This window comes from Vespa crabro, chromosome 10, assembly GCF_910589235.1.
Source record: "Vespa crabro chromosome 10, iyVesCrab1.2, whole genome shotgun sequence".
NCBI lineage: Eukaryota > Metazoa > Arthropoda > Insecta > Hymenoptera > Vespidae > Vespa > Vespa crabro.
Window position 1 is genome coordinate 5,058,639 of NC_060964.1, and position 15,959 is coordinate 5,074,597.

Genomic DNA, 15,959 nt, shown 5'->3' on the forward strand with positions numbered 1-15,959 from the left:
TGCGTAAGATGTGCGCAAAGCGCAGGCGTATCCTCCTTCGTGGAAGATCATGCGATATTTCCACGACGTGGAAAATATGTTTCGTTGCACAATCGCAAACGGACGATGAGAATTACAACTACTGGATGGGTTAGTCTCTCAATGCCGACGGGATCGATTGCATTCGTTCTTGGATAACGTGGGAACGGTATATCTAGCCGATAAATTGAAAAAAAGAAAGATAAAAAGAAGAAAAAAAGAAAAGAAAAAAAGGATAAAAAGAAAAAGAGATACAAGGTCATAATAACCTGGGAGAAAAACGATAAGCGTCTCCGCTTCCTCGTTCTCGGTTGTTTTTCTGCGTGATCGTGAATGATCCTAAACGATCTTGAAATGATCTCCCGATCGAAAAATCATTTGAGATAGTCGATTTTCATAATCGAATTCTCGACACATCGATATTCTCGTTGGTACATACGTAGATAGGTACGTAGATATGTATGTAATACGTACAACACGTTCGGTGAGGGAATAGCCTCGTCAAGGTCGCACGAGATGGATTCTCTGAGAGCGTGAGATCGTCGAGCTTCGACGAGACAAACACACGTGCGAGTTACTCTCTTTTATTATACGAGGGGACTTTAAAGGCGCGTCGAATTCGAAATTCGCAGTGGTTCTTTCGCGTGGTCTTAGATCCTCCTTGGTAACGACCAAATCGAATTTCTCGTGGATCCTCGCAAAAGTACGACGGTACCACGAATCGTGCACGCGATGAGTGCGAGTGAGCGAGAGACCGACCAAGACAGAGAGAGAGAGAGAAAGAGAGAGAGAGAGAGAGAGAGAGAGAGAGGAGACGTCGTTTCGGTGGTGCAAGAATGTTTACACTAGGGAACATAAATACCGAGGCAGATCGTAGGCATGAAAAGATCTCGGTGCTCGTACGTGCACGCGATCTCTCTCCATCTTTGTCTCTCTCTCTCTCTCTCTCTCTCTCTCTCTCTCTCTCTCTCTCTCTCTCTCTTTCGTATCGAATAAGAAGAAAAGAAAAAAAAAATTGACTCGGATCGGGGAGCGTTCGCGCGTAAAAATACAGCAAAATATTCCGTGTTACTAGGACGAAAAGGGCTTCGTGAGGTTTCCAGTTACTCGAGCGTTTTACGAACGCGTTCTACTCGTCTATCCGTGGAATAATCTTTCTTATTTCTTTTTCATTTCTTTCACAACATTCTTTTATTTCTCTTTTCGTTTTTTCTTTTCCTTTTTTCTTTATTTTCCTTTTTTTTTTTTTTTCTCTTGTCGTTTTTTTTTTTTTACAACAGAGCACGCCAACTCTCGAGAACGCTATAAGTTGGAAGAAGGCGCATAGTAGAAGGGATAGAGTAGGTACTCTCTTATTCTGGCCTTGAAAGTCGACCTTCGCAGCTCGCGCGAACGGTTCTCCTCCTTTTTTCCGCGCGTTCTTTCGCATTCGTTTCGTGTTCTCGATCCTGTTAACGTCCACTCTCAAGGGTTCTCTCGGAGCCGCTTAGAAGAAGAAGAAGAAGAAGAAGAAGAAGAAGAAGAAGAATAAGGGAGAAAGAATAGGAGCGAGAAGGAAGAAAAGGAAGGAGGGTAGAATCACGGGCGAATCTGTCGAGCATTAGGAAAGGGATCGTGCGAATCCTAGAAGCGACGGACACGAAGATGGACGACGTGGAGACGATGCGTCGAGATGTCGGTACCGCCGGACGTGAAGGAACAGCTCGAAAAGCAAGAGCAAGAGTAAGATGAAGAGAAAGAGAAAGAGGTGGAGGAGGAGGAGGAGGAGGAGGAGAAGGAGGAAGAGGAGGAGGAGAAGAAGAAGGACGGACGAGCGGAGAGAGATCTTCGCTCGATCTCGTTTTCTCGGAACGAGGGAGCCAGCACGGCTTCTACAAAGCGTTTTCGCTCGTTCGATATTCCGAAACCGACTCGATCGCACGATCGTTTTGTTTCTTCGGACGTCGCCTTCTTCGCGGTCGCGTTAAAAAGACGCGTGTTTTTGCTCGCGGCTTGGCCTCGCGCACGCCAGAAAGAAAGAGAAAGAGAGAGAGAGAGAGAGAGAGGGAGGGAGAAAAAGAGAAGGGAGAAGAGAGATAGAAAGCTGGGAGGGGGGAAAGAGATCGAAAGAAAGGGAAAGAGAGGGAGAACTAGAAAACGATTCTCCATGTAGACGGCGTCGGTTCTATTGACGACTGAAGAAGGAAATCTTCGCGCCACAATTCTCTCTCTCTCTCTCTCTCTCCCCCATAAAACCCAATTTTTCTATTCGCATTTTCCGCAAAGACTATTGCAAATGATTTTCAATCTTCTCCGGTATTACATTCTCGACGTTTAATCTATTTCAGAATTAAAGTAATAGTATAGGGACACGAGAGGAAAAATAATAATAAAAGGTATATGATGTACGAGTTGAGTTTTTCTTACCAATCATGGAAAATGAATCTGTGTAAATTTTTTTTTTCTTTTCTTTTTTTCTTTTTTTTTTTTTTTTTTTGTATACACGAATAAAGAAGAAATTGACGTTGACGATGGGCTGTCGTATTGTTAAGAATCTTTTAAGGACTAAAAACTATTCGATTATTACTTTATAATTATAATTATAATTATAATTAATAATAATAATAATAATAATAATAATTATTATTATTATTATTATTATTATTATTATTATTATCATCATCATTATTATCATAATGTACATTAATAGCAAAATGGAAGAGACAGGGCAAACAAGCGCCTCGTCCTTTACGACGAATCATCGAGCACAGAGAACTTGTAGAGTAAGTTAAGGAAAACGAGAGGGGGGAGAGAGAGAGAGAGTGAGAGAGAGAGGGAAAGGGAAAGAGAGAGAGAATCTCTTTTGCGACGACGAAGATGGTGCAAGCTTTATAATTCCATTGGATCTTTTGAAGCCTCGTCCACATGGAGTGGTGCGCGATCTCACTGGAGTCCATTAGTGGTACACGACAATCGAACGTCGACCAACAGAGGAAACATAAGTCACTTGTGCCAGGCAAGGCTGCTTTGTGATCCGACCGAGGCAGATGTCAAAGGTGCATCCTCTCTCTCTCTCTCTCTCTCTCTCTCTCTCTCTCTCTTTCCCCCCTTTCTTTCTCGTTTACTCACACTATCCCACTCCTTCTCTCGTTCTCGACGATCGCTCGAGGCTGGTTTGGAAGCTATGGAGGGGTTTGCCTTACAAAGGGCTAATTGTGTAGCCTGATCAGAAATAGGTTTTCTTCTTTATATCCGGTTTTCACGTGCTTTTATCAAGAAGGAAAAAAAGGGAAATCGAAAGAGATTGGAAAAGCTTCATTCGCTTCGAAAGTCGTACTTATCTTCTTCATTCTTGTGCAACCATGTAAGAATCGAGACGTTTTAATCAACGATCCTTAGTTTTTCATTCTCTTCCTTTTCCACAATTGGGAGTACAAGTATGTAGTTAAGCGTATATATATGTTGGTATGTACGGATGTTTACAGGAATTTGTGTGAAAGAAGGATCGCCGAAATGTTCGACGAGGATACGACGAGGAGACGTCAAAGGAATCGTTACGTCGTTTGCACGGCTTATCTCGAAAGGCCGAGTAAATTTGCTCTCGTACAAGGCACATATTTACGATGCTTTCTCGGCGCACACGTTTCTCTCCTTTTCATTTTACGATGTGTAATGTCTCAATACTCGAAGAGGGGTATCGCTTTGAATCTGATCGTTAACACCCTTTAATTAGATCTATCTCTATCTCTATCTCTTTCTCTCTTTTGATCGTCTCGTTTCGTTCAGGATACTCTGTCAACCTGATATTATCTCGTGTGAGCACCTCGTCTCTGTGCGCAATACTTGTTTCCGGAAAGAGGAAAAAAGAGGATAGAAAAAAGTCTCACTCTTCCTCTCCTGCCCCCCCCCCGCCCTTCTCTCTCTTTCTCTCTCTCTCTCTTTCTTTCTTTCTGTGGAAGTACGGTGTCTCTGATCTTAAGATTATTTCGACATCCGGAATGGGTTGCACGCCAGAGTAGATAAGACTCTTACGACGGACCACGAAAGCATGTTGGATGAAACCGTTCTTACCATACCTACCCTTTCTGCGACATATTAAAGCGAAAAAAATGCGTTGACAACTACAAAGTGCCTACTCAAGGATATTTCCTCTTCCCGCGTGAAGGCGGATAATGAAAAGAGAGAGATAGATAGATAGATAGATAAATAGATATATACATATATATATATATATATATAGAGAGAGAGAGAGAGAAAGAGAGAGAGAAAGAAATACATTATAATCGCGACAACAATAACTCCGTCCTTAATACATCTTTATAAGCGCAAAATTCTAAGAAGATCTCGAAAGGAAATAACCTTCATAAAAATCGTCGTTGTCGTGTCGTTGAATGTTCGTCGACCGGCCCGAGATCGAAAAAGTTTCGAGAAGAGGCTTCATTAGCCGGCATAAAGACGCTACTTCGACGCTAATCCGGGCTGTCGTTTCTTTGTTGGCGACAAAGAGAAGAAAAAAAAGAAACGAAATCAGCAGGAAAGAATTTCGCGACTCGTTCGCACCTCCGCCCACCGAATCACGTTCGCCATGGAAGTCCGATTTGCACGACCGACACTAATCCTCGTATAATCGCTCGTCACGGATCTGGCCCTCTTGCGAGTACCGATGAAAGAGGTGGAGAAGCTGAGAAACATTTTCATCCAGGACTACGATCAAAAGAGAAGAAAAAGTTTGCGACGTCGATCGCATTCGTTGGAACCTCCCACGTAAAATGCACATTTCTTGAAATTCCAACTTTTATCGGGTTCAATGAACGTGTATTCACTTTAATAACCAACCGCATATCGTAATTGTAGACCGCGCACGAGAAGGTTAAGACGAACGATGCGTTAAGTGCACGATAGAGAACCTGGAATACGTCTCGTAAAATATGTCCTTTCGATTTTGCAATTATTTATCGGTCGATAAGGTGAGTATAAAGTGTCGCTTAACGATTTGATAAGAAACGTCAATATACAACACGTGGGTTCGCCCACGCTTCGCTACGTGAGACTAGGGAGAATAGTCGATAGCTTGCGACACGTTTCTCGTCATATATATTTGAAAGGATGTATCGTGAAAACAACATTTTTATGATATTTTATCTATTTAAATTGAACCTTTGAAATTAATCTCGTATATAGGGATATCTAATTTTCCTACTTCATTGAAAATTCTTTTTTATCTTATATTTGGGATCGTCTTTGTTGAGACAATCTTTATTGGAAAAGCTGATACTTTCCAATATCCAATGTAATTGTGAACTTAGGAATATTGATAAAAGAAAGATTTTTTTTTTTAAATATTTATATATCTATCGAATATTATGTATGACGCATTTTTTTTTCTTTTTTGCTAGAGGATGACGCATAAATAACGCTAATTAGAATCATTCGTGCATTAGTCGTCATTTTTCTTTGAATTTTGATAAATCGTTGTAGAACGACTAAAGGAAATTTGTCTGAAAGAAATATTTGATTCGTGAGGTTAACCGCAAAGACCCACAAGTACAGGAAAGTATTCACGCGTTGACACGAAATACTAATCATGTTGGATATACGTCGCGTGCTAGTACAAGAGTGAGGGAGGTAAAAAGAAAGAGAAAGAGAAAGAAAGAGAGTGAGAGAGAGAGAGAGAGAGTGAGAGAGAGAGGCGAACAAAGCGTGAACGTCATTCGTAATGTTTAATAAACCCAACCACGCATCTAGTGAGTGACGCGTGGATATATATCGATGACAATGATTCAGAGGTTCGACGTGGACCTACCAGAGACTAACTCGTCGTATTCCTCGTTTGACTATCGTACGTGATTGTTTGTTAGATGTGATGACAACAGTCAGAAAGAGAAGAATGAGAGTTAGAGAAGCTCACTATGTATAGAGGAAATTTTTAATGGGAAATTTGCATAATGCAAATGTTAATAATTCCCATCTATTTTAACGTTTATAGACTAATTTTTATAGCGATTTAAAGCGAATAATTTATATTTTTTCTTGACAATTAACACAAAAATTTAAATAGAATTGAAGTACAAAATTGTGAAATAAGTGTTCTTTTTTTACAACCATACTCTTTTTCATTCAAATTCTTAAGGTTTTGCGTACGAGCATAAATATATCCAGTTAGTTATTTGAAAACTTTTGATACGATGAATCCTTCTCGAATACGATATTATCAAGAACTTGCCACAATCTACAACGAAAAAATTAGAGCCCCGATAAAGATGGTTATATATATAGTCTACTAATATCATCTAACTCTGATATGTGGTAAAATCGTAGATAAAGTTGATCGTGTAAAGAGAAGTAAGAATGAAGAAAAAGAGAAAACGATCGAAGTATAAGAAACAGAAGGGGAAAGAACTAGGAACGTCAACGCACTGCTCGTGATATCTCGAACGAGCCAAAAGAAAATAGGGGACTGAACGAGAAAGCAAAGAAATAGTGCGAGCACCTTCCTCTCATTCTTTGTCTTCTTTTATTTTTCTCTTTCATTCCCTCCCTCCCTCCCTCTCTCTCTCTCTCTCTCTCTCTCTCTCTCTCTCTCTCTATCTTTTTCTTTCAGCCTTTTTCTTTACTCCCAAGGGTTAACGTGGGCGGATGGGGTTCTCGTCGGGCGGAACAAAGCTCAGATAAGAGAAGCGCTGTGCAAGAAGGAGAGAGTGAAAAAGAGGAGAAAAGAGAGAAAGAGAGAAAGAGAGAGTGAGAGAGCAAGAGAAACTAGAGTCTTCTCTTATCGCGAAGCGAAGCGTGGCGAGGCGAGCCAAGGCGAGACGGAGGACACTTCGAAGTATTTTTCATGGCAATAAATAATCCGGAACGAACGTCATTCCGAGAGGTGACACGGCCCTGCGAGCCAGGATAGAGAGGCGTGCCTGCGATAGCAGCTCTTTCCTTCTTATCCCCAGTTCCTCTCTCTTCCCCCTCCTCATCACCACCACCCGTATACTTTTTCTTTTGTCTTTCTGCCCCTTTCTCTCTTACTTACTCACTCACTCACTTTCTCTCTCTCTCTCTCTCTCTCTCTCGCTCTCGCTCTCGCTCTCTCGCTCTCTCGCTCTCTTTCTTCCACCGTTTCGAAGCAATATCTACTATGGCTTACGGGGAAGCGTCCATGGAACGTGGCCTGGGCCACGTGGGCCACGAGAGAAGGCACTTACACGACCTATTTCGAGAGAGAAATAATGTCTCTCCATTGGTGGGCTCGGTGATCTCTCGATCGCGATTACGTTCTGGTGCTCCTTCGCGGGTTCCACGCTTCCAGGACTCTCCTCAACTCTCCTGGCCTCTTTGCTTCCGCGAGATTCGCGATATCGGCTAAAGTAGAGCAACCTCTTGCGTTGAGTACCCACATTCGCGAGAGCATACGTAAATAAACAGATACAACTTTTCTTTTACTCTTTCTCCTTTCTTCTCGTCTTCTTCGATGAATATCTTTTTTCTTTCTATTTTTTCTCTTCCTTCTTTTTTTTTTTTTTTCTTTTTTTTTTTTATTTGTCGATCTCGTAGTAAAAGTAAGAATAAGAAAAGAAAAGCGTCGTTTTAACGAAGAGTACACATCAAATTCTTTTACGTTCGTATAGAGTGCCAACAAAGCAATGGAAAACGATGCTTTGTATGTAGGATTTAAAATGATGCCTCTTGATCAGCCTTGGCTACGACCCAAATTACTTTTATGGCAAAAGCGAAATTGCATTAAAGAAAAATGTAAACTGCAATATGGCAACCACGATATTGTATGGCATTAAAAAATAGAATTACATTGTTATAAACGAGAGTCGAAATATTATAAACAAAGAGAGTGAAAGAAGGAGTCATTTAGTTTGCTAAAAAGCAAAGAGTCCTTTCGTGCGCCAGTCTTCTTGCCGTACGCGACCCACTTGAAATGACCCATTTCTCATAGCCGTTCCTAGCATGGTAAAGAGGCACTCCGCCTCTTAACTCGGATATATAATTAACAAGAATAGGAGTAACGGAAAATAATGTGCAACGGGGAAAAACAAGGTTACCGGATGATTGATAGCCACTTAAAAAATGGGAATAGTTTAAACAAGTCTACATTTAAATATAAAGAGAAAGTGAATTGTTTGCTAAAAATGAAGATGAGTTATTAAAAAGGATTGCTAAGATAAAATGAATACCGTTGGTAACGAAATCGTGACACTTACGATAAAATACGACCATCTTCTCGTTTGGGCGTTTAAATTCCCTCGCGTTATAGAACCGCATTCGAGGCGATTTCATCGAGCTTACCGCGCGCAAATCGAGCTCGTCTCGCGATGAGAGATAATAAGTACCGAGAGGCGCAAAATCGAACACAAACTGCGAAATAATAAAAAGAGCGTATTCGAGAGCGCGCATCGAACGCATCTTACAGTCGCTTAAACCTCGTCATTTTATGCCGGCCGATGAATCCGATATCTCGAAGGATCGATCATAACGGTGCATCTCGCGAGAAACGAAAGAGTGAGAGTAAGAGAGAGAGAGAGAGAGAGAGAGAGAGAGAGAGAGAGAGAGAGAGAGAGAGAAACTCGCGAGGCGCAACTGCAGCTTGATTACACTCCAGCCTCTCTCAAGCGCGCATCGTCCAATGTAGCAGAAGGCAAAGGCGGACTTCTCGACCCTGTTATTTATGTAGCATTCGTGGTGTGAGAGTAGGAACGTCGGCAGCAAATGCACAGTTGTGCGTGTCGAGAGCCATCACGTGGAAAGCCTCGAATTTTTCGGATCGATCTGTATTACGATCTGTATTGCGGTTTAAATAAATAGAGACGTACGAACGGAGATGATGTATTTTTTTTTTTTTCATTATAATCGAAGAGTTTAAACAGTAGAATTATAAAATTCGTAAATCCCGTGAAATTCTTCAAAGATTAAGTCATAGGATGTATTAAGAACTAAATTTATTTATTTAAAATATCAAATAGCTTTTAACCAAAAAAGAAATCACTATAACGAATTTATAATTCTCATACGTTCGATTAAACGTAACTTTCGTTTAAACGAAACTTTCAATTCAATGCGTATCTGAGATACACAAGGACTTCTGCTCAAAATCGCTCGTTAGAATGCTTTCAAGAGTATTTGCTATCCTTCGTTAGAAAAGCAAAAGCATTCTGAAAAGGGAATGAGCGTTTCGATTTTGCGTCAGAGAAAATACTACGAAACGTTTGTTTGCGATCAAAGGATGCATAAGTAACGCTCAAACGCGTAGCGCATTTAACGTTTCGATGCTTTTCGAGGATTCCGTACCCATATATTTTATTAAATCCTGCCAAATATATATATATATATATATATATATATATATATATATATATATACACTGTGTTTTCATCTAAATTACGTTTCGTGTCATACAAAGCTTAACGAAAAGGAGAAATTTAAGTGATTAAAGAGAACGAGTGACCGAATTGAAGACTTATGAATGAAAGAGAGAAAGAAAAAGAGATAGATTGATAGATAGATAGATAGATAGATAAAGAAAGAGAGAGAGAGAGAGAGAGAGAGAGAGGGAGAGAGAGAGAAAGACTATAAATAAAATTGATACATTAACGTTCGGCCGTTCCGAATTACATCGATGTCCTTTTGCTTCTTATCGCTCCATTTTTCATCGCTGCCGACAGAGAAAAAGAGAAAGAGCAAGAGAGAAAGCGAGATCTTCTTTTTCCGATCGCGAGCACCGGTAGAAAGAAACACGAGCGTCCCGCGGCGAGTCGGATTCACCTCGACCGAATTCCAGTTAAAACCGAGCAATACGATTCCTCTTTCTACTTCTATCTACGTATATTCCTCCTTGCACTCCTCTCTTCGCTTACTTGGAATAGGCGAGAGAACCTGAATTCCAAAAAAAAAAAGGCGGCAAAAAAGCGTTTTAGTGGGCTCATAAAAACCAAAAGAAAGAGAGAGAGAGAGAGAGAGAGAGAGAGAGAGAGAGAGAGAGAGAGAGAGAGAAAGACCTCGCTTCTCGTGTTCTAACAGATGTAACGCGTCGCTTAATGCGGTTAACCTGTCGCAAGATGGACCGAGAGAAGCGCGCCTAGCCGAAAACCAGTGAAATCGATACCGGACAAGATTTACGATCGGCACCGAAAGACCCGGAACTGCGTCCATGAATTACTTACGATCTTACCCACCAATTTCGAGTTCAACCGAGACAAAAGATTATTATTTCGTCCATTTTTTATAAACCCTTTTTTCTCATTTCTACGCAACGTTAAACTAGAATTTATACTTTCAACAAGAAAGGGTATGAGAGTTCTAAGAAAGATTTAGACGTAAGCGTCGTTGAATTGCCGTTTCTATCGTCTTAATTAAATCAAAAAAAGGCGTTCGTTATAAGATGATACATCGCTTGAGCTCAGAAGATTAGAACTGTTTCCCTTTAAAATTTTTTTGTTTCTTTTTTGTTCCTTTTGTGGTTGTTGTTTTTCCGTTCGTTCTTTTTTTTTCTCTTTTTCTTTTTTTTTTTTTATTCTCTTCTCTTCCTTTCTCTTTAGATCGAAAGATATACATATGACAGATTTCTCGAAGTAGCTCTCCGTTCGTTATTAAGACTTCATATTCGTGACTCGTTGGCATTACCAAAAGCGACGAAACACAGTTTCGCCGCGCCTTTGACTTCTCTACGGTAAGAAACCATGCGGTTGGTAGCAACCGTGGCAACAGCAACAAAGTCGCGACTGCAACAACACAACTGAGGGTTCTCGCTTTTGAACGTCGAGTCGAACGAAACGTTTATCAAGTACCAACGCAAACGTCTATCTCGACGCTCTATCCGTTCCTTTTTCCAAGTACCTCTATCTATCTCCAGTTAACGTAATGTTGTGTCGGTAGTACGGTAGATATATCTACATTGTAAGAACGATGTTTAGGAAGAGATCGAAAGGTTGAACGAGTCGACGTTAGCGAGCGCGAACGAGAGTGACGTGACGCACTCTTTCGACTCCCCGTGGTCATCGAGAAATGTTAATTAAACGCCTTTCCTATATAAGGATCCAAGTAGTGTTCTATACGGCGCATTAGAAGGCCTTAGATTCCATATTAACTACGAAAGAGTTCGACGGGGAATGTTTCCTTCTTTATTCGGATTTAACGGGAGTACCAGATGAACGAGCTCTTTTTGAATGATCGCTTACACACTTCCTCTCATATAATCTTTCTATACGTACATTTGTATGTAAAGTTCTCAAAGGGATTCAACGTGAATTCATTCGTTTTAAAGATAGTATCAATACGGATCATTTCTAATTTTACGTTTGAGAGCATTTTTAGCTTTAGACCGAGCATTAGACCTCTTTTCGCGATTCGTCCATTAGATCCGTCTAATTGATTAACTCGTATGTATAACATAGGCTTCGTTTGTTTCCTTTGATAACATATGTTGTCGTTTTATTTTTTTTTTCTCTCTTCCTTTTTTTTTTTCTTCTTTTTCTCATTTTAAATCTTTGAATACTTGGAGAAGAACGACCGACAGCACGTGCTCGTTCGCCCGAAGAAAGACATTTCGGGTAAACCGCGGTTAGTCCAAACACCAATGATTTCAACTCATCGGGGTCGAGAAGGAGGAAGGATTTTACGGTGAGGTTATAAGAAGGGGAACGTCTTTTCGATGGTGACCGAGATGGTGCCTTGAGAGAAGAAGAAGACCGCTCGAGCGACTCGCCTAGGGGCCTTTAAAATAAACCAATAAAGCGACGCGTTTCACACGCGTTTACGTCTCGTACACGTCGCAATCTCCGTCCTTCTCGTCGTTCCCCCGCAATAAAAGTAAAACTTTTAAGTTCGAAAGAAGTAGCCGACGTTGCCGGACTCGATCCCTTAAAATTCGTTACCCACTCATTCTCTTTTATTTTTTCCTTTCTCATTTCTTTGTCTTTTTTATTTTTTTTTTTTCGTTCTCTCTTCTTTTCTTCCTTTCCTCTAATTTTTTTTTTTTAGGTCACACCGACGCGTCGTTCGTACCTTTTATCGTTTTTCCTTCTTCCTCGAAAAAAAAAATATATATATATATATATATATATATATATATATATATGATATATTTTCGTTGGTACGCGGAAAATGGGCGTGGAGTTCTTTATAACATCCTACTATTAAAAAAGTGGTCCATGGAAGAACGATCCCTCCTTTCATTTTCTCGATCGTATCGGAACAATCATCGATCCGTTTCTCCTTTTCGTTATTTCTTTTTCATTATTTTTTTTTTTTTTTTCTTTGCCGTTCCGTTAAAATAGTAGACCACACAAGATGCGATTGAATTTTGACAGATTTTCTAAAGTCTCGAAAGTAACGATCCGGCAACGTCGTCGTGTTGGTCGTCCTGTAAAGCATATGCCGTCTAACGTATATACAGACTGTTCGTAAACGTAGGATATCTCTTCCACGAAAGGGGGCGGAATATGAAAGAAGCTGTGCTGACTCAACGGAGTCACGGAGAAAGGTAAGCAAACTCACTGTCTTATTTCGTACTGATCCAAACCAAAATCACGCGAGAAAAGGGAAATCCTGAGAAGTTTGATGAGGAGAGCCTACTTGGAAAAGAGCCGGATGGTTTATCACATAGTTTACGATTTCGACGGATAACGAAAACCGTTCCTTCTCGTCCGATACAACACGATGTTTCTCTACTCCAAGGATGTTATTTATTTAATCTGTATATAAGTTGAAGTAGAGTTTAAAACGGTGAATTTTACGAGGTATGATTTTTCAATGGAAGTGAAAGATTGCTAGTACAATAGAGATTAAAAGGAAAACTATCTTTCTTCGAACCTTTAAATGAACGAATCGGTCTAAGTTAAATTAAAAGGAAGATGGATGTTGGAATCTTAGTCGGCGCTTTGCGGAAATCACGTAGCGATTATCTTTTTAATATACCGTCGTTCCGTCCGCAAATTCTCTTGCTTGTTTCTCTCGCGTTTCGTTATATTCACATACGAGGAATACGTCCACGGAATGTAAAAAAAATTAAAGAAAGAAAGAGAGAAAAAAAAATCGTGAAGGAAAAAGAGAGACAAGAGATAAAGAAAAGAAAACCAAACGGTGAGAGTGAGACGAAACGAGTTAGAGAGAGAGAGAGAGAGGGAGAGAGAGAGAGAGATAACAAGAGAAAAGAAACTTGGGTACTGGAAGAAGAGAACGCAATATACGGGAATATACGAGCGTATAAGAAAGATAGAGAGAAAGAAAAGTAGAAGGCGTGTGTAGATCTAGCCAGAGACATCCGAGAATCATTCTACGTATCAATTAGAGAAGCAGCTATTAATTTCTAAAGAGGTAACAGGCATGTTAACAGAGAATAACATTTTTCTCATTCAATCTCTTCATCTTTCTCACGACGGGACTATAATCCATTGCTATAGAGCGCATAGTAGGTAAAGCTCACTACGACGAAGAGCTTTATATATTTTCTCTCTTTCTCTTCTTCTCGCTTGGCCTAATCTTGAAAATCGAGTGCTTCGTTGTCGCCGTTAGAGCCGACGGCCATTAATAGATATGTCAGGCGCTGCCAATTAAGAACGGGTATATCGGTCCCCGCACGATTAATCCTGCCGCGAGACCTCGCGAGTGCATCGCGCGAGAGATCGTTGCTCCTTTACATTAAAGTAAGAGAAGAAAAAAGAAAAGAAAAGAGAGAGAGAGAGAGAGAGAGAGAGAGAGAGAGAGTTAGAGAGAATGGTAGAAAAAGGAAAGGGGAAACGATCCTGCGCGACGCGACAAAACAGCGTGTCGTCGTGGTACGTTGTTAAAGAGACTCTCTTCCTTCTTGAAAGAGAAAGAGGAAAAAAGTATGAGAGAGGAGAGGAGAGCACAAGTTCTCTCTCTCTCTCTCTCTCTCTCTCTCTCTTACATCATATACACGTACATTGACGTAGCGTATGTACGCCCATGCAGGCGTGTAACGGAAGTGTGCTCGCGTCGACAAATTTGTGGGATACCCGTATAACCCTTAGCTTTGTGCGTACCGTTTATTTCGCCGAATAACTTGTCGGATAATAATGATAATGACATTAATAATAATAATAATAATAAATAATGATAATAATGATAATAATAATAATAATAATAATAAAAATAATAATAATCATAAAAATAATCTTCATCACCATTATCATCATCGTCATCATCATCGTCGTTGTCGTCGTCGTCGTCATCATAAAAATAATAATAACAACAACAATAATAATAAGTTGTCGCGAACACAGTTGATCCTTGTATTCGTCACAGGCACGAACTCAAGCACATCCGTAAGAGAAACCGCAAGGAATAAGAAAGATTCCTTTTAGATCTTGATCGTCGTCGCGAGCATAGAAATATAGATATACATTGATACGTAGGCGAAAGATGCTCGGCTAATAAAAAAGTCAAAGAAGAAGGGAAGTCGAAGTGGTGTCGTAATCGATGATAATCGTAATGCGAAGAGGCGAACCGAGAATGACGAGCATTCTTCGTTGTTTTTTTTTCTTTTCTTTTCTCTCTCTCTCTCTCTCTCTCTCTCTCTCTCTCTCTCTTTCTCTGTCTCTTTTATTTTTCTTCCACCACTACCACCTACTTCTTCTTATGCTTCGTCTATTTCTCCTAACAAATCGCTACGCTCGTTCACCTCCGACGTCGATATGAGCATCGCGCACACGGAGAAGAAGTTGAGAAATACAAGACTATCGTAACTCACGATCGTCCAGAAAAATCAATTCCTTTGAACGCCCTTGTCGCGATGAGTCGCGTCATGATGGCTTCGCGCTTCCCTCGATCTTTCGCGGTACTGCGCATAGTATTAACGAACTTATAAAAGAGAAAGAGAGAGAGAGAGAGAGAGGGACAAAAATGACAATCAAAATAATCGACCTCGAATCTCTTGTACGGACGAACGATCACGCTCCTTCGGGGACAACATTGAAATACTTGGAGCGAGATGCCAAGGCGATTTGTTGGCATGTTAAAGAGCATGGGATATGACGAGCCGCGCGTGCGAGAAAAGAAATAAAGAAAAGGAAGAGTTAGTTCTTCTTCTTCTTCTTCTTCTTCTTCCTCTTCTTCTTCTTCTTCCTCTTCTTCTTCTTCTTCTTCTTCTTCTTCTTCTTCTTCTTCTTCTTCTTCTTTGTGTTTGCCTCTGGTCGTTTCTGACCCCACACACAAGGTCATCACTGGGGTAAACCGAAGTATGGACTTTACTGCTGGCTGTCCCTCGAACTGATAGTAACGTCATCCATGTGATTTGTGGTCCATCGTATGGGGAGGTGCTACGTGAAAACGAGACTCTCTCTCTCTCTCTCTCTTTCTTTCTTTCTTTCTTTCTTTCTTTTTAAATTCTCCCTCTCTTTCTCTCTCTTTTTCTCTCTTTCGAAGCAGCAACGCGTATAATGATCAAGGAATGCGTTTTTCACGCTTCTCAATTCGAATTTGCCGTTGGTGTATTAAACGCGAGAGATGGTAAGAAAGAGTCCCATGTTGCTTCCTCGCTGTTCAAGCGAGGATCAGCGACGATCAACGCCGCGGGCAGAAAAGTTCATCGGGGGTCGACGACGAGCGTCATCATCTTGACACGTTCAATGTATCCGAATATTCAACGACGTTGTTCGAAAGAAATTCTTGCAAAGCTGACGTCTTAACTTCTTTAATCGAATCACTCGCGATTCTTTATATCCTTTTTTCCTTCAGGCAATTCATAGTTCCGTCGCGTTGATCGGTTAAACAGGTAGGTATGCATATGCGATTAGTCATACTAGCTCTTTGCAAATTTCCCGTAGCGTTCGATATTACTTATAATGTTAATAAAATTCTTATTCGTTAAAAATGACGCGTGTGAACGAAGAATGTAGCACATAAGGCGTTTGGATCACCTTCGTCACGCTCGATCGGTCACGATCGACGTGAAAACCATCACTTGTGTATGACTCCCTTTTACTGACTTTTTCTTTCTCTCATTC